Consider the following 20,404-nt stretch of genomic DNA (forward strand, 5'->3'; position numbering starts at 1 on the left):
AGACTGGCAGGAGACAGCAAAAAATCTGCAGTGGTGGATCCTGGACCGCGAGTGGATCAGTGGCAGACCCCTCTCCCAACCCATCCAGAGCTAAGTAGTGGTGACGAATGCATCTTGTCTGGGTTGGGGAGAGGCATCTGGTCTTCGGCAGAGGCATGACTCCAACTGGAGTTGTGGGCCATCCTCTTGGCATCTTTTCATCAAAGGGAGGATGATCCAGGTGTTCATGGATAGCACCAGCGCTATGTGGTACTGGTGTACTACAAACAGACAGGATGGGGTCATGGACACTGTGTCAGAAATCACTATGCCTATGGAAGTGGCTGGATCAACAGGGAATTTTTCTGGTTGTGCAACACCTTGTGAGATCTTTGAATGCCAGCGCAGATGAACTCTGTCACCCACACACAGAGATCATGAATGGCGGCTACATCTGGAGGTTGCACAGGATGTCTTCTGAAAATGGGAAGAACCTGGGCTCAATCTTTTCAACACTGCCGAGAACACACAACGTCAACATTTTTGGAAGTTGGAGTTTCCAATACATCCCTCCATTGGAGACTCATTCCATCTAGAATGGATCTCAGGACTTCTGTAGACCATACAGCCACAACTTCTCCTGCCCAGAGTTCTGAAGAAGATCAGGACCGACCGGGTCAAAGTTATCCAAGTGGAATCTGATTGGGTAAAGAGTGTGTGGTACCCCAATCTCTTTCTGGTGGATACTCTAACTGCAGATTCCGCAAAAGCCCTCCCACCTCTCAGTTCTGTCAACTGGACTCTTTTCCACCTAAAAAGGTCCTATGTCTAGAGATCTGCACACTGATCACAACCAAGCTGCTGTTGAGCTCTGCATCTGGGGGCGTAGAGAGCCTAGAAAGTAACTGATATCAGTGTGCATGGGTGGTGATTATATGCAGCTCTGTATGTCACGTCTGGAATGAAACAACATTGATGAGGTACAACATGGTGCCACCTACTGGTGTGCAGGGGTGCTGCTTGACAAATATACAGATCAAGTCTGACACCTGTGGAATAGTCAAAAGGATAGGAATTTGCAGTTAGAAGTATCTATCAGAAGCAGTTTTACCTTATTAAGGACATGCATGGAAGAACCACATGGCAGCGTTTACTATTACAACCAGCATTTTGCGTGTGTTAACTAGAGGGAGAAAATGTTTAAAAAAACAGTATTACTAGACACTGCTACATGTTTTCTCACACATTTCTAATTTCAGAAAAAATACGAAGGGCAATATAGGAATTGAACTGTATATCATCGAAATTTATCATAGCAATCATTACTGTGAAATTCATAAGGTCATGAAGTCATGTGATCTAGCAGGTCCAATACATTAGGATTTTGGGCCTTGATTTAAAGTTTGGTAGATGGGCTACTCTGTCAAAAATTACCCTTAGGGGCATATTCTCAAGAACGTGTGATAACCATTGCAAAAGTAACTTAATGCAACCTACAACAACACAGTCTATCGCAGGAAATTTATGCCGTGTTAACCAAGTATTCACAACACGGCAGTACCATGCGATAGTCACCAGATAACGTGTCAAACGGCCACGTTAAAATCAACGCCATGCCGAAAAAATGCGAAACACGAACGTCAAAAAAGCTGCGATGAGGCCAAGCGTGATACAAAAAGCTACGAAAACCAGTCACAGGCCTGCAAATCCCACGCGTCTGGCGAGAAAATGCACTATAAAAGCAACAAAAACAACACACCAGAAAGAAGCCAAAGTGCGTAGCAACATGGATGCACCCTGAACTAGTTCAGAGGCCAACACGATCCCACAAGCCCCACAGACCACCAGCAAGGAACAACTGGGTCGGGGAAGGCCAAGGAGAAGAGGGAGAGGAAGACAGGGTGCAGTCCGCAGGAAAACAAGACCAGCGTCACGGAGGTGACAGAACACAACCAGTAACTGACCCACAATCATACTACCTTGAATGCAGCCGGAGTGTCGAGGAGGCCAATGGAGGAGGCCAAGAGGCGCTGGCATGACGTGAAAATATAAACCAGGCACAAAGATGCCGCCAACAGGAAGGCAGCTACGGCAACAGAGGGTGGGAGTCCTGCGCAACACGAGGAGCTGGAGGAAACAGAGGCCACAGTCAACAGTGCAGAGACGGTGCAAGGAGTCGGGAATGCGAGCACAGCTCGGGAGGACCTGACACAACATCAACAGGGTGAGTAAAGACCAGGGACTGGGGGTACGGGGGGAGATGGGCACAATGGCACACATGCACAAATAAGCAGAGGACACTGCTCATCCACAATGACCCTGGATCATGTTTTATCTTTTATTTTATTTATTTAGAGAGAGTTTTATATAGCGCTAGCTAGACCCGGAGGTATCAGAGCGCTTTACATAAGGAAACAGCGTGTTACCAGTTACAGAAAAATTCACATTAATTACAGAAAAATTACAAATTCAATACAAGAGTTATTGGCAGGACGAGTATCAGGATTCAAAAAGAACAGGGGGAGCTGGGAGTCCATTGGAAGGAGACAGCGGCAGAGAGAAAGGTGAGACATATGTCCAAAGTCCGGCTGGGTAGGTGACGGCCAAAGCGGTGTGCCAGGGCCAATCTTCCCTATAGCTGTCGGTGTAGCTCCACCGGGAATCGGCCATGCGGTTCGGGCTCTGCCGCATGAGTTTCAAGATTCAAAAAGAACAGGGGGAGCTGGGAGTCCATTGGAAGGAGACATCAGCGGAGAAAAAGTCGAGACAAATGTCCAAAGTCCAGCTGGGTAGGTGATGGCCAAAGCAGTGTGCCAGGGCCAGTCTCCCCTATAGCGGTCGGTGCAGCTCCACCAGGAATCGGCCATGCGGTTCGGGCTCCGCCGGATGAGTTTCAAGATTCAAAAAGAACAGGGGGAGCTGGGAGTCCATTGGAAGGAGACATCGGCGGAGAAAAAGTCGAGACAAATGTCCGAAGTCTGGCTGGGTAGGTGACAGCTAAAGCGGTGTGCCAGGGCCAGTCTCCCCTATAGCGGTTGGTGCAGCTCAACCGGGAATCGGCCATGCGGTTCGAGCTCCGTCGGACGAGTTTCAAGATTCAAAAAGAACAGGGGGAGACAGGATAATGTCATGCCCATGACAACTGGTATAAATATAAAATTGAGGGTGGTGACTTGCAGCAGGCAGCAGTCCTGATCTGGGTTAGTATGCACTTCCTCATATCTAGAAGGAGGACGCAGTACAGGATGACTGTTCTTCTTGGATTTAGGAAACTGCTTTTGGAACTTGAAGTTAAACTCCCACATTGGTTCTTGCCAATTCCCAATAGTCTTTCTGCACCAGAAAAGTAAACATTTAGAATAAGCTAATTTGCTAGGAGTCAAATCCGGGATTGTAGGACTTTTTGCCAGTCGAGAAGTAAATGGCTCATACATATGGTACAATGAACGGATCACACAGGCTCGCAGACATCGCAGTTTTTCAATTCACTCTGGCCTCAAGCGGATTGAAAGCAGAGCAGTAGTTTGATAGTGCCTTTTGTACAATCTCATCCAAAATGCTGCAGTGCAAGTAACAGTCCAGGCATTCTTACAAATAAGAGCAAATTTCACGATATCTTCTGGGCGTATATAGGAGGCAAGCATCAGCCAAATGTCTATAGGATAGTCATCTCCAATGTTGCTGTGTAAGGTTTCTTCATTTCTCTTGCTCCTTTTCTTTTTCCCTGCTGCTAATACCTTCTTTGGCATTTCTGCCATGTCATTGTCACTTTCGCACTCTCCATTCACAATAATGGATGAAAGATCTTCCTCCACTGGTACGAGAGATGCTTCCAAACCGCAAAGTGATTTCACTTCTTTTTGAATTGCCCCTCATCCCCTTGGCACACTGCAGCACACAAACATAGCAATAACAGCACATCCACATTGACGACAATGTGTTACAATGTGAAACCCCAACACTGCAGAATAGAGGACACAACTGGCTCCGCACACGAGCAGAAACAGGCCCATCTGACAGAGCTGGAAACTGTGAAATGGAAATGTACGCGTAAAACCTCACACCCGACATGTAGTCCAAATGTACACTGTCCCGCATCTAAATCCTGCACCTCCAAAACAGTCACAATGTACACTGTCATACAGTCTGCATGTAAACAAGAACAATGCACCAACACACATGTCAACACAATGTCAACATGCATCTCCCCTCCACATTGCAGAGGTACACACAACACCTCCAGCAGAGCACAGAAGACCACAAATAAGTGATGCCGGAGTGGACCACCACACCTTCAATACCAACACCCTACAACAGCCCATTGACATCCCACACAACCCACCACCAGAACCAGGGCAGCCAGGCTACTTAGAGGAGAACCCAGCCCTTGAAACAGACCACACAGCATGAAGCACCCACAAGTACGGCAGGCTCACAACACTTCACCGAACCACACATGGCACCCAGGTGTCAGAACGCCAAAAGGAGGTGGCCCAACAGCTGCGGGTGTGTTCCGAACCCATGGAAGGCGAACTAGAGCACATACGTGGGTGTCCATTACCCTTCAAGGACCACCTACACTCCACAAAGGAGACCCACACTGCCATAGAGACATATGCAGATGCACATTCCCAGTACAGAACCACGCCCAGAGGCACGCACATATCAGTCACACACCCACGTTGGCTCTGCGTACGACGGCACAGTCCACTGCCCTTACGAATTGTGTGGGTGATGACAAGGCTTCATGTCCAAGCTCTAACCCGCTGCCTACGGTGACATGTCTGCATCCGCTGTACACAGCACAATGTAATGTCCTAGGGCCCAGGGCCCTCATGCATACAACAAGACGACAGGGACACACGCAGATATCATGTTGAACTGGCTACGGGCACATGCGCCCGGCCCCTTTATTGGCAGGGCCACATGTACAGTGATGCCTGTGCTGGTTGTGTGTGGGGTGAGTATAAGGCAGCCCGCACGGAGTGCTTGGTACTGGCAACAACTTGAACAGTGGACAGCAGTGCAATGGAAACAAAAAACACCTGCATAACAGAGTCAACTGCTGAGCAACATGGAGGGAGCTTGAGCAAGTACAGAGGTCACCCAACATACAAACAGAAGTGTCTGTGAGTTTCAGTGCGCTGCGGTTGGGGCCCCAGAGCTGAGCGTGCTCATGTGAAGAAAATGTCTAGGATTGTGTCCCTTCTGGACATTCCTGATACAGCTGCTGTGGGGGGGTGTCACACCTGCATCATCTTCCTCATCGCCGTCCCAGGTCTCCCACAATGCCTGAGGTGACATTGCTGCGTGAGCTCTCCACAGCACATAACCAAAACAGTAATGGACGATGATTCATGGTGCACAGAGCTAGTGGCACCTAGAGTGCTGAGCAGGGGATCAGGCAGAAGATGGCATCCACGACAGGTGCGGGCAACACCATCAGTCTAACAATATGACCGTTTCGACACTGGGAGTTCGTGGTTGGAGTTGGTCCTGGCGGTGGTGGCGTGTGCCTCCTGCGGTGATGCGACGTCCGGGCCGGTCAGGCCTCGATTTGATGTGCGAGCCCTGGTGGGCCGCAGTTGAGGCCGGAGGCAGCGGACAGGGCAGGGCCACAGATACATGGCGTTGATGCCCCAAGGCAATCGACTCAGAGGGCATCCAACAGCTCAGGAGACGGGGTCCCTGACCTGACCAGCACATACTTAGTGGCCCCGGATGCACTGCGGCCGGCACAGGCACAGGCACACCGGCACGGGACGGTGACTTGTGGTGCAGTGAGATAGGGGCACATGAAGTGTGAGCGGGTCCTCGTCGATGTCCAAGGTGGATGTGGCAGAGGCTTGCGGGAGACAGTGTACGGGGTCCTCCAGGGCATGATGCAGAGGGTGGAACTGTCCGAAAGCAGCAAATGGAGGAGTGGAATGCCACAGCATCGTTTTCACCACAAAGTCAGTATAACCGACATGATGGCTACGACAACCCCAAGTCCATGGACTATGAAGCCACCACAGTTCAACCAGAAAGTGTCCATGGGTCTCGTGGAACGGACTTAGTGGCACCGGGGCTGCAAGGAGATGCAGCCTGTATAATGACATCAAGGCAGCCATACATAAATCAAGATATAATTTGAATAGTGTGTGATCTACTCGATGCAGTGGAGGCCTGAGGCAGCGGTCAGCGCGGTTCAGCGAGTTCCTCCTGGAACTCTAACACATGACGTTGACATGACATTTGGGGGTGACTTGTGGTTGACTGAGGCAAAAGCACTAGAGCCGAGCGGGTGTTCAGTCAGGGACGATGACGTGTGCTGCCTGGTACGGACTGGATTGGATTGGCGTGAGACCTGCTGGACCGCAGTGTAGGCCGACGGCATAGTCATCAAGGGCCCACAGATAGGTGTGGTTGGGATGCCAGGCACAGACTTGGTGTCACCACATGGAAGGGAGTATAGCGAGTTAAATCTGCCATTCTTGATGTTCTCAGCCATAGTGTAATCAAGACTCAGTTCCAAATGTGTGACCTACTTTTCCGCTGTGCATGCAGGTGGAGTACCTCAATGAGAAGGGAGTACAGCGTGCCGGTGTCACGGAGGCCGTGATGGTCTGATGAGGCTGCCAGGTTCGTGGCACTCTGGCTTGGAGCATGCACGTGGTGGGCCTCATCGACACACGCCGGTGTTGGCAAGTGTGCATTGAGGCCTGGGTCCGGCAGGACTGGTATGGGGCCCTGTGGCCCGGGGTGCAGCAGGCGCACAGGAACGCAGGCAACACCACTCACGGCGACGGCATCGGCCTCGTGGCAGGGTGATGGGAGCCGCCCTGGCAGAGTCGTTAAGCATTCCGGAAGAGGACCACGCCCAGAGCTACATGCTTTTTATTCACACCCCTACACGTGCCTGGCATACGCCGGGCCAGCCCACTCCGCTCGTCCTTACAGGGGGGACGTAACAAGCTACATTTCCGGGATCTTCCCCACTGGCTGGGGTGACATGGTTGCATCCACTGTCCCCTGCCCTCCATACACTAGCGGTTTATGTCAACATGGATATGTGTATGGTTTGCATATTGCAGTCTGGCTATTGCTTCGACGCCACACTTGGCATTGTGTACATTGTCATTCATAGGTCAGTTGCCTTCTTCGCACATCCCTGGTCCCCACCTCTTCCCACAATCTGCTATTTTGTGGCTGAAGTGCCATGCAGTTGATGGCATATGTGCATGGCTGGCCCAAGTTGCCTGAGTGAGTTGTGCTGTCTTGTTTGGTGGATGAGCATGTTGTTTGGCATATTGTATGTGAGTTTGTGACGTGTGCATTCCCAGTGTTGTGAGTTGCTTGGTTGTGGAGTTGAGGTGTGTGGTGTGTTCATTTGGTACTTGCCAACGAGCAGCGCTTTTCCGTAGGTGCCAGCCAGGAAGTGCCGGGTGATGGTGGGCTGTCGGAAGATGTAGGACTCATGCACTCGGAATGGGTGGTTGGCGTCGAGGTTGGTGGAGATTCCCAGCTGGTCCACTATTGCCTGCACAGTGAAGGTATGCGTGTGCTTTCGGTTGCGGATATTGTGTGCAGTGTTACTAGGGGGCACAAGTAGGACATGTGTGCATTCAATTGCCCCCTGACACGTGAGGGAATCCAGCTATGGCTTTGATGCCTTGCTTAGTCTCCAGCTATTCCTGCGCAGTGTGGGGGAAGGATAGGTAGTGTGGTACCAAGCTGATGATGGCATCCAAGACAGTTGGGGGGGGGGCTTGGATGTGGCTGGCTGTGAGACTCCTCGGACTCTGGTGGTTGTTGGTTGGGGGTACCAGAGGCCAACAGGTGCGGCACAGCCAGCAGCTTTGTGTAGGGTGTTGGTTGTCTGCTGTGTTGGTGCCGTCAGCCTGTTGGGCAATGAGAGTCAGGATGCATAGGATGGTTGTCCTTTTGAGCCGGTGGTGGGCAATGACATCCTCTGGTGTGAAGTCTGTGAGGCTGGTGCGTTTCCTGTGGGTCCGCTGTCTTTGTCCATGCTGCCTCTGTGGTGGTCCGGGGGGGGGGGGGTCTTCTGCCCACTTTATTTGAATCACTAGTCTTTCTGGTCAGACACCTCAGACTGGCCCACCTCCTCCGACTCTAGGCCTGAGAATTGTGTCTCTTGAACTTTTGCCATCTTTTAGGATCCCTCTGACACCCTTTTCTGTAGCTGATTGACTGGCTTTAGAGTAGACATCATAAATAAGCTTCCTGCTCTGATTACTCCTGTCTCTTGTCCCCTTCCAAAGTGCTGCAATGCCATACATTAATGCATTTGCAATAGGCTTCAGAGACCATTCTAAAAGGACTTTGTCAATATATCAAATAGTTGTCAGTGAGCTCTATTTAAATTGTCTCATTTACTGGCTAATGTGATGGAAAGTTTATCAGAGGTGCATGTGGAAGTTCCCCATCAATGAGAGAAGCTGTTGCCAATGTTGTCAGACAAAGACCTGCTGTGTTGTAAGTTGTATAGACCCCTTTAATGAGGTTTGTAATTCTGTGCAAACAGCTTGTGAATAGGATATTGAAGGTAATTGTAAGATTAGTGGTCCCAAATCGGAACAAGTTCAACCCTCACAAAAACACTTTAATCTTAGGAGACAAAATCAATCCATTTCCTACACCAACCTAAACTGTAGAAGGGGGACAATGCATTGGTGGTATTTGACAATACACAGGCGTTCAATGCAATGAGGTGGCAAGACATGATGACTGAAATGCGTAGTATGAATTTAGGAGTGTCCTTCAAGAAGTGGATCCATCTGCTTTACTTTTTGTCTAGCACTAGCTCTCCAGTGTCGCCAGATGGCTCCGAGCAGCTCCAGCCGCAACCCAAGATGGACAGTATCTCAATATGTACAGCATCAGTCTATTCCTGAACCTATTTCCATGACCAACAAGGAGCTTCCCAATCTTCCTCCTCATATTTGCTACACCGGGAGTTGGACCTAAGCTTTTTGAAGATTTGATACGGGCCTGCCCATTGCTATTGTGGGACAAGGTTTGGACACCAGAGGAGGCCTCCCTGAAAAGAGCTAGAATTGGAGACTGCCTCTCACATGACCACGCTCATGATAGTCTCTGGCTGAGGAATGTTAAAGACCTGTCCAGTGGCCTGGGTAGACAGGATTTATTTCTTGACCCCCCAGATGCTTCAAAGGATTAGTAGACTGAGCCTTAAGGTTACAGGGTTTCGAATGCTTGACGCAAAGAGGCTGAGTTGTGGAAAAAAGGCAATTCAGGTCTATTGCTCATCTAGAAAAGGACTATCCCCAGGCCTACAACGTAATCTGATGTGGGTCACGAACAACTTTGATAGATTCCTTTTGACATGCTTCAGTTTGAACCTGATTCACTTCATGGCCTCATTCCCTAGAATGAATGACTGGACAGGCACCTTTTATGGAAAGTAAATACAAAGCACGCTGCACTCTACTGCACTCTAAGTTTTTCTAGAGGCCTAGAAAAAGGTTCATGAAGCCTCATATGCCCAAATACAACTTTAGAAACTGCAGGCCAGTCCTACATTTTTTACAAGATCTGGGGTCAATGGTGATCTGCTCAACCGCAGTGGCGTATGTTAAAGCACCACACAAATACCGAAAGGTCAAACATATTCTATGACATGATATTTTGCTGTTATGAGGTGTTTTTTAAGTTCTCCAGGGAACCAACCTGAATCGAAGGTCTATTTGTTTGAACACCAATGTGATTGATAATTTATATGATGATGGGAGTATGCATGGTGATAACTTCTCTATGTTCGGGCTTTTTCCTAATATGACATTGTAGGCACAGCATGGGACCAGATGAGCCTGGCGTTGTACCATACAATGTTTAATCTTTTATCTGGGGCTTTTAACTGTATTTTTTATGTTTTGATGCAGTTCTTCTGTTTCCGCTCTTATGGCATTCCTGCTGAATATTGAATAAAGTGTTATTGAATTTGAGGCCTGCAGAGAGCAACTGAAAGAGAGCATCAGTGGCAGCGCCAATACAGCATAAGGTCAGATCCATTGGTAAGACCGCAGGTCAGGATTGGGGCTCAGAGCTGTAACCAAGGTGGTTGGTGCTGTTAGCCTCTGGTGTCCTGGGCCCATCCTACAGCTTTGGAAACAGATCCAAGCACACCTTGTACGCACTTGGTACTCAGGAGTTGCGAGATCAAGCAGTCAGAAGTTTCTCATGTAGGTAGTTTGGGGGGCAGAGCCTCAGAACTCAAGCAGTCAGCCAAATAAACCAATAATGAATTGCCGCACCCTCTGGTTTTCTTAATGAGAAAACATTACTGTAATGTCGCAGCACATTCATGGTGGTTCAGCTGCAGATTTCTGCAACCCCACCTATGGGCTTTCATCAAGCTCCCTTCCATCAATAGTGGCTTATCAAAATTCTTAGAGTGTTGTCAATACCTTTTGTGACTTATCACAGATGAATGGTCCTAATCAATGATGTGGAACAGGTGCACGTTCACTAAGTGATTACCATGCCGGGGAAGCCAGAGGTTAGTTCATTCAGTTCTTGAGAACTACTGTGGTGGGAGCCATAGAAGCCACAATTGTCGTGCTAGGCACATATGCCAGCCAGAACATCTTACTTGACCAGGGTAGGCAGATCTCAACACAAAGGATAACCCAACACGAAAGGGTGTGCTTGGTCCCCACTTTGCCCTTCTTATCACCAGCAAAGCCTTCATGGAGCTGGTCAACCACTCTGTCCATTGTGTGCAGTTGAGATCAGCACTGCATGCCTGGGATCCAGTCTATGCCAACGCTCACCGCTGCTCTTAATTGGTAGGGTGAAAGAAAGGAAGGATGGAAAAAAGCTGGATCGGCCCATGCGAAAGGTAGAAATCACTTTTCGTAAGAAAGACAGATAGGTACAAAGAACCCGTTTAATCAGATAGAAAACATAAATGGTGGCTGTATTGAAAGGGTCTAAAGCTCACTGATCCTCCGGTGTGATGTCCTTACACCAAGTACATGGTCTTCACCAGTAGATGGTCTTCACCAAGTAGATGGTCTTCAAAGTCAGAAGTTGAACCAAGCAGCTATTCATCAGCTCGAATGGATATGTTGTAAAGAACGTAACCGCCAGATTTAAATCCTACGGACGAAAAATAAACAGAGTGGAGGAAATAAGTAGAGCAATCCTTTCAGGATAAACACCACTGGTGGTGACTAAAATAAAGAAAGCTTTTTCTGAGGACAAATAAAGGCAGATGTCCAAATAGTCTTTTACAGTAGCCACTGATATGCCCTGTTCAGAAAGAGAAAATACAAAGTGTAGAACAGTGCAAAGGCCTGACTGAAAGGGTTCAGAACTTCCTACTCCCACCACTTAGCAAACGTGCCCTAGAGAACTGTGCAAATGGACTTTGGCGAGCTTCCTGGCAGCAAATATAATTTTGCAGTTTCCAGCACCAAGCAGAAGGGCTTTAGTAGGCACCACTCAAGATTGGCACGTGAAGTCACAGTGTGTGGGAAAGAAAGAGGAATCTGTTAGGGAACTATTCTTTCTGTTCTGGAATGCAGCAACGCAGCATGCATTGATAACCCATTCTGGAAACGATTGCTTCCATATTTTTGCGGTGGAGTCCCCCCTCGTGGTTCTTTGTTCTTCCAATGGGAGATAACTTAGAGCATCTGCTATCGTATTGAGGTAGCCTGCAAAGTGTGCCACTACCGGGATAAATGCTCACATCCGGGGCCCACTGCCACACCTAAAAGCCTGAAACACACAATTCATGATCTCACACTGCCCAATCTGTTGCATAATGGGTGCTGGTGATGTGGCCTGACAGAACTTGAATGACAGTCAAAGATGGAAAGGAAAAGGTCTTAATGGCAATGACATTTATGTATAGATGCTGCTGCGACTTGAACGAAAGGCCATATATTACCCAGATGAGCCCCCTACCACAGCAAGTAGCCATCTGTACCTACGGTGGTCTGCAACAGCAGAGGGATGACGGGATGACCCATTGACAGATTCGACTGACACAGCCAAGAGTGCAGATCTGAGTCCACAGAATCGAAAATCTGTATCTGTGCTCGGAGACTCACAGCTTGTGGAGGCATTAATGAAGGCCTCTCACTCCCCAGATGGCATGCAGCACTAACAGGGTGGATGAATGAAGCTTAGCAAGCATGGGATTTGTATAACTGGAATCAGTACTTGAGTCAGGAACATCAGACTCACATCCAGAATAGCTGCAATTCTCCAGGAGGAAAGGCAATCATGGGTCCTATCCAGCACCACCACTAAGAACATCAGCCTGTGTATGGGCACAAATTGGAACTTCTGGGTGTTGAACATGAAGCCCAAGTGAAAACTCAAGGGAGCGAACGCACTGTGTTACAACCTTCTCTTGCCCAATCCTCCTTATATGTGATGTAGACAGACAATGACATCATTGGGAAAAAGGCAGATATTAGACTGGTCATGCCATGATGTTGCCACAAAATAATTTTCCAACAAAACAGCAGGTGAAAGAAATCCCCATGTTTTACCTCCTTCATACTTTGGTGCTCCATCAATATCCTCCTGCACTCAGCTCTCTGCAATATCCACAAAATACCCTGTTGAGCAGAGACAGTGGCAAGGAAGAACAATGTGAAGACTACCAGCACAGGCCAGGGGCAAGAAGGAAGAATGTACTGTTTTCTCTTTTCCTGACACAAGGCCAGATAAACACACTGCCGCGGGTGAATTCTGAAATGTAAGTACCCCACCTTCACCTGCCAGCCATCTTAAATATGGAAGTGCACTGACTCTTGATCTATCTCTGTAGTGAAGCTGCAACCACAGCTATCACCTTGGTGAATGCCTGTAGAGTGATGATCCTTTCAGACAGCATAACCACAAAGTTATAGTCTTCTGAGGGCCCCCTGGTACACTAGGATAATGTCTGTGAGCTGGCAGTACAGGTAGATGAAAATAGGCACATCAAGATGCCAGCCAATCCCTGTGTTGAGGGTCAGCAGGGCCTGACTCAGGGACAGGATCTTGAAATTGCCCTAATGGATAGAAAAGATTCAGAGATGAATCTCCATGCTGGGTCTCAGATCTCTGTCCTTTTCGGGAGACCAAGAAGTAAAGGGAGTTAAAACCTGTGACCCTTTCCTCCAGTCCTAGCAGGAGGATCCAGTGATCCTTCATAATTGCCTCCCACCTGGTGGGGTGAAATAGTTGGTTGCATTGGTGGGGGTGCAGAGGCCGTCAGGAAGGGTAGCTCTGCTGCCTCAAAATGTTTTATATTTTTCCTAATTTACCATAGTGAGTTCTCTATCAAGACAGTGGAGACTCCCTATTGGAAAATATAGGGAACAGTAAGCAAGTTTATTTGACTCAACAAAATTTAGTAAAAAAAAGTTTATGTCAAATATTAATGTAAATTAATTTTATATATTTATTTTAAATGTATAACAACATAAAAAAAAGTTACAGCATTATTAACTACATTTTGAATTAAATATTTAATTAATATGAATATATTAAATAAAACATTTTCAGAAATTTAAATAAAAATTAATTTCTACCTAAAGTCAAAAAAAAGTGCATTCATAATTATGAAAAGTAATGTATAAAATTGTTTTAATTATATTTCATCCAAAAGGTTGTTCATATTTTTGCTAATAAATTAATAAATGTTTTATTTGTAGATCGTTTTTAACATCAATGTATATTTATTTATATTTTAACCATTTTAAATAGAACTTCCTCCTTAAGGATCTTGGCAGGGCAGCATATCCAGGTAGAAAGAGAGTGGTCCAGAGTTGAGGGCAGAAAGTGGCATAGCCTTCAGAGCCGGACTGACTACCGGGCGTTTTGGAATTCCGCCGAGCAGGGGGCTGATTTCACTGCGGTGGGGGCGGATTTCGTTCATGGAGACCTGCGGGTACTTCGAAATAATTAAAGCAAAACGAATTTCGTTCAGTACATGCAGGTCCCCATCAACGAAATCAGCCCCCAGCTCAGCAGCATTCCAAAACGCCCGGTAGCCAGTCCGGCCTGGATAGCCTTTGTGGATTAGCAGAAAGACCCAGTGATTCTTCATAATCGCCACCCAACTGGTGGATAAATAGTTGGTTGCATGGGGTGAGGCAGAAAGGATGGCTCTGCCACCTTAAAACATTTAAAATTGTCCCTATACTTTACCGTAGAGAGACTTCTACCCTGACTGTGGTGTCTCCCTACGGGGAAGTATAGAGAAAACTAAGAACGTTTATTTAACTCAATAAAAATTAGTAAAAAATTATTATGTTGAATATTAATGTAAATTATTTGTATATACTTATCTTAAATGTGCAATAGAGCACTCTTAATTTTGTATTGAATATTTAATTTAAATATGTTGATTAAAATAGTTTGCTGAAATTTAAATTAAAAAATTAATTCCCACCTAAAGTTAAAAATTATTGTGCATTAATAATCATTAAAAGTGATGTTTAAAATGATTAAACATAATTTAATTATATTTTCATAAAAAAATACATTAATTTCTAAATTCAAAAAAGATTGTTAAAGTTTTTATATCAACATAATAAATATGATTTATTTTGTTATTGTTTTAAGCATTGAAGTATTTTATTTCTATTGTATCTATTTGAAATATTTTGATTCAGTTGAACATAATTTCCTATGGGGATTTATCTTAAGTTCCTGCCACAATTAATTTCTATGGGAGGGTGTTACAGTATTTGTGGTTGGCCACGTGTGATGCTGGTTAACAACTGTAAGGGGTCCTTTTTTGGTTTTAGCACTTTAGAAGTGCAGTTCATCAATAGCCATTGGCTTACGTTTTGTGGATAGGTGCATGTCCTACCCTAAACTCCTCCCTAAACTCTTCTTTACTCCTACCTCAACACCTCCCATTTAGTAATAAGTATGCCCTTTTCCTCAGCGACTCCCTCTGTTACCTCCCACATTTACTACTAAGGGGTTGGTTACAATGTCGTTAGGAAACTGTGCCGAACGAATTGGTTCCGGAATAGTTTCCAAACGAATCAGGCCTGTGAGTCCAGATGACCGATTACGAGGCTTCCCAACATCGTTCGGTCGGACTCGCATTGACTTCAATGGAAGCCTGTGTTCCGAACGAGAACACAGGCTCCCATTGAAAAAAGGGGTAGTTGGGGAAAACCTTGCACCCTGTTGCTGGCACCCCATGGTGCCTACAACTGTTCGAAATAGGGAATGCACACCCACTTTTAACAATATTCATCCATTCTTAATTCACAAATTTCATTCATTATCGTGTGCTCGTTGGAATGGTGCCCTGCCCTGTCGGCACAATGAGTACTACATCACTGTATTTTGGGACGGATCACCGTCCCAAATTCCAAGGCACAGCATCATGCTGTTTGCGCAATTCTTCCCTTCTACTCAATTTAATCATGGTTGGTCTTTTCCTTTGGTTATGTTAATACTTTTACTCTTCTCTTTAATTTGCAAATTTTCACTGATTTCACATGTTCAGGTTTGTCCATCCGGACCTTATTCCAAGTACACGTACAGACGCACGAAGTTCATCAAAAAGCAGTATTTTATTAACCCAATGCATTTCGGGCACTTCACGCCCTTCTTTGGGGGTAACTAAAAACAACAGTAAAACAGGCATCATTAATATTATCTCACATGAACAATTCTACCCCGAGTCACTTCAACCAAATGCGTTCCAACAACATATTAAACTCCCCATTTGTTTAACAAATCAGTTCTCAGTAACATCCCACGTAATATCACAAAAAAACATTAACCATGCCCGGTTCCAGTTCGCCTCCCTCTAGGTGCTATCTCGCTATTTGTCGACTGTTATCTTCTTGAACCTGTGCCTGCCACATTGTACATGGTTGGAAAGAGGGGTCCCTTGGGTACCCCCATGGGCCCCATTCGGATTCCCCCAAAGACAGTTTCCGGCAGCCGTTTCCTCTCGGGAAAACCGAATTAGAAGGGCTGTCTGAATCAGTCATCGTAATCACTCGTCCAGAAACCGTGTTCATAGAGCTGTACAAATCGGCTCTGAAAGACACGGCTGTCCAGATGCCTTTCGGAACCAATTCGGACTGCTCGGACGGTTTCTGGGCATTGTAATCGGTCGTTGGGAAATCTGTACGATTCGGTAGGAAACATGGATTCCGAATTGGATTCTGCAATACCGAATCCCATCCGGACCCTTTCCTAACGACATCGTAATCGGCCCCTAAGTAGTGAACTTACATGTGTGAAAATCTCACTAGAGAAAGTATAGACGAAGTGGAGGTGGAGATTTTCACTCGTAGGTTTGTGAACAGCATTTTGTAGTACTTTAGCAGTACCATTGTAGTACTACTAAATGTACTACAAAATGCAGTTTGTGTATAGGACCCAGAATGTCTAGTAAGAGTGTACGTTTACATTCAAGATGAACTAGAAGGTAGTCAGAAGTGTCTATCAAGGATTCCAGTATTCAGACAGCAGTTGCTTAACAGCCATGCATTGTTTAGGATATTCATTGTTTAGGTTGCAACACAAGAAGAGTTGGTCCTTGGCTCCAGACCTATTGGGTTTTTTATTCAACCTGTTACAGATGTAGAGTTTGATTAGTGGTGTTTGGATCATCAGAGTTTCAGAAAGCAAGGCTCAGATATTAGGGAGAACAGTAGGTCCATTCTGTGACCACCTTCATAAGTTGATTGGTTGATGAGTTGAGAGAAACCGAAGGAATCTGTGTCATCAATGAGTTTCTGACTGTATGTTTTGAAAAGGACATCTGTCCAAATATTCAACTCTCCGAAGATAAAAGCTCTGTATGACATAGAAAGGAACTGCTCAGCAAGATAAAGGAGATTGGAGTGGAAGGAGTCAAGGTGTAACTTAGATGTGTGGTAGATGAATGCACAGTTAGTGGCCAGCAAGCATATCCTTAGATTTGATTGACCTGATCTCATAATGGTCTGTGATGGCGTAAAGAGAGTTCCTTCTTGATTACAAAAAGGACACTAGCTCAGAAAATATCGACTGCTGTTCCCTTTTCCCTTCTCCATTTCCCCAGTGATTATCAGTAGAGCATCCATCTTGGTATTCTTAGCAGACAATTTTATGGACAAGGTGTAAAAAAATAATCATCCTGACACCCCTGTGGATCTCACCAGGTTTGTGACACTCTTGAGGGCTTTGGATAGGAAGTACTCAAAAGAATCATTGAATGAGCCTTCGGAGCTCCTTGAATGCATGGATATCAAAAGGGATCAATTCTATGCCACCACCCCGTCCATTGCCTTTGTTTTCATTGGTATGTTGTCATTTAGGGGGAGAGGATTAGCTATAACTGAGGCTGAGTGTAGGAGAGTAGGGTCTGCTATCCTATGGTCACCCCAAATTTTTGCTTTTTGCTTCACTGGTTTTTGACATATTGAGGCTGTGGGCCTGCCAATCAGACCCCCAGCCTGCTGTTCTCTCTACTAAATTAAAACTATGCACCCTAGGTGCATAACCAATTGGAAGTGGATCACCCTGTCAGCCCCTGTACCAGTGTACACTAGGTACCCAGGGCATTGGTGTACCCAAGGCCTGCCAGGGGCTGAAGCATGTATTATGCCACCCCAGGCTTGGCCTAACAATCTGACACAACTGGCTTATCACTCAGCTGGGGTAAGTTGGTGTAATCACCTCTTACTTAGGTGTAGTATACCTATACCTAACCTTAAATGGGACACCTGGTAACCTATGAGTCACTCCTATGGCAGGCCTTAACAATCCTGAAGGCAGAGTGCTTGGTTCCATGTGAGATGGTGCTCTGGCATGAGCTGAGCCTGTCTACAGTGGTCGGAACAACTTCCTTCTACTGTTTCCAGATATCGTCATACCATATACTCTTAAGTGCATTATGAACCTCGCGGTTAAATGCTATCTTTGGTTTGGCTTTATCAACACATGTCGAGTAAGGTGTCATACGAATTGGAATACTAACCCCTCGCCAATTCTGGCGACGGGGTTAGCATTCCACCCTTCTAGAGGGACACGACATGTACAGTACCTGAAACCCGGGTAAAATCAGACATAGCCTCAGCTCCACAAAATGGATGCTGCCACCACAGACACAAGTCTGCCCTCCTGCTGCTGGGAGTCCTTCCAGCTTGGGAGGTGTGGACAAAGGGTTTCCTGCCAGGGGAGGTGCGTGCACCACCCCAGACAGGATTTTGTGTATTGGTCAGGTAGGGCTTGAAAGAAACCAGACATGCCTGTGGCTCACAAGGAGCCTCGGTGCATATGCCAGTTCAAACCGGTCCTGGGGCACACCAGTCCCGGGCCTGGGGCGAGCTGGACAAAGGATTGGGGGTGTAACCACCCCCCTTCCTGGTCCCACCCATAGGGAGGGACCTAGCAGGTAGTCCGGCCCCTAGAATCCGCTTAAAGGTAGGAGCTGTGTCCTAAGACTTCAGACATCCTGGAATCAACTTAACACTAAGAAGAAGACGGGAACTTCGACGCTCTGCTGCACAGAGGACTGAAGCCAATCTCCCCTGTGGTCAGGGAGTGACCACCTTGCTAACGCAAGCACCATCCAGCGAATCAACGTCTGCTTTGCCGCCGCCTCCCGCCGGAGCCCGAGCCCAGAGACTGACAAGACCTGGACCTCCAGACCTCTCACCGCCCGATCCATAGTCCCTGAAAAGAGGAGACCCGTGGAGGCACCGAGACACGTGGAGCCAGCCATCTTGGAACGACTACGACAAGCTGACAAGTGCAACAACCGAGGCTCCCTCCAAGTTGTGCTTTGGGATCTGAGAAGCCCAACACCCGAGCAGCATCTGCACCAAAGGTGAGCCCTCCAGCATCTCCACGATCTGCGTGGGGCCCTTCTGCATTTTGCCACTCGACGCGCCTAACCGGTTGCTGGCCCGCTGGCTAGTAGCCATCTTGGCGACGAACTCTACGAAATACACCGCTGGTCTGGTTGCTCCAGACTGGCCCTTGCTCCCCTCCAAAGGAGCAGTCCCTCTGACCTTGCTGGTCAGAACCATCAGCTTATCTTGTTCTCCACAACAATTGCTTTTGCCAAGGCTTGTTTGCTTCGATCAAGTCGCCGACAGCGAGAGCCTGCGTGGGACAGCTCGTGAACCGACTCCTGGAAGTCGTCGACCTCCAGGGACCACGTGGCTGCAGAGACAAGCTACACCTTTCTTCCTGTTTGCACCCGACATTGCCTGGTACCCACCTGGTGCCACGCTGGTCACTGGCTAGTGACTGTGAACACTGTCCCCTCTGCTTACAGGTCTTCAACATCTCCGATCCACTCTTGGATCCACTGCATCTCTCCCGGACCGACCGCCTGCAGCACCTTTGTCTTCAGGCTCCACGGGACAGATAGAAGAAACCCGACGCACTTCGAGGCCTATGCACCCGCTTCCTGTGGGTGAGGTAAAGCTGGCACACCTGTGCCCAAGTGTAGTAATACATCTCTAGTGCCTGTGTTCCAAATCTTGAGTTCCTAGTCCATCCGGAAGATCCTCTTTGCAGTAACTTTGTACTTTTTACGCACCCATTGAAACCTATGGGAGCACGCGTGTGACTATTTGCTCTGCACACGCCACCCGTGGACCTCCTGGTCACTAACTGAAGTTAGCTCCTTGTAGGCCCAGCGATTCTAGAGGCCCTAGGCCTTTTTCCTTTTCTGTTCGTGGTACTTATACCACTATTTTAGTATATGGTTCGAGTGGCCACCAGGGCCTATCCATATAAAGTGCAACTTCTGTATATTCTGTGATAATCTTGTTTGACGATTTGTGCTCCTGTGCTCATAAAGAGACTAGGGGTTACTCTGAGAAATAAATACATATATATTTTGAATATATATCTGTGTGGTGTCCTTTCATTGGTATAAAAGGGGGTTACATTTGGTAAAACAGCTGGCTTAACACGTTTCAAGAGTTTAGCCTCAAAGACTGCTTAGCCTACGCTACCACTAGGGCAGCTAGTCCGAAAAGGTTGACTTACAACCACACCATAAGGGTTGCTTGGCATGGTACAAGGTGATCACTTTAACTAGTGAGCATCATATACCAGGCCAACTTCTCACACTGAGGAGCTATTGAACCAGTGATGCGATGACTAGGGCATGCAGGCCATTTTTAACTGCATATCTTGCAGTAACAAGGACACGGAGTCAGGCTTTAGGTCAGAAGGGAGATGATTCTGAGTTGTAAGGAGGAGTACAGGAAAGAAGACACATGAAGTGTAGTGTAGAAAAGGCACCAGGGCCTTGGGGGTCGTGGGAAGGTGGTGTATAAATCACAGTAGGGGAAGGTTGCTTGAAAGTTCTTTGAGCTTTTCTACTCAAAAACCTGAAGAGTGTGCTGGTTTGCCTGGAACTTAATCTTGTGTTTGCTATAGATATTGATGATGATCATAGAACTGCGAAGGT

At 47.0% G+C, this 20,404-nt stretch overlaps 1 protein-coding gene and 1 pseudogene across 2 annotated transcripts in view; one reads left to right on the forward strand and one right to left on the reverse strand.

Annotated features, from left to right (window-relative positions):
* Nucleotides 1-20,404, forward strand: part of LOC146775753 (uncharacterized) — a 188,433-nt gene that overhangs the window by 136,334 nt on the left and 31,695 nt on the right. The gene's annotated exons all lie outside the window — the stretch shown is intronic.
* Nucleotides 3,006-20,404, reverse strand: part of LOC146775754 (transmembrane protein 183 pseudogene) — a 46,146-nt pseudogene continuing 28,747 nt past the window's right edge.

Source organism: Triturus cristatus, chromosome 12 (genome assembly GCF_964204655.1).
Source record: "Triturus cristatus chromosome 12, aTriCri1.1, whole genome shotgun sequence".
Taxonomy (NCBI): Eukaryota; Metazoa; Chordata; class Amphibia; order Caudata; family Salamandridae; genus Triturus; species Triturus cristatus.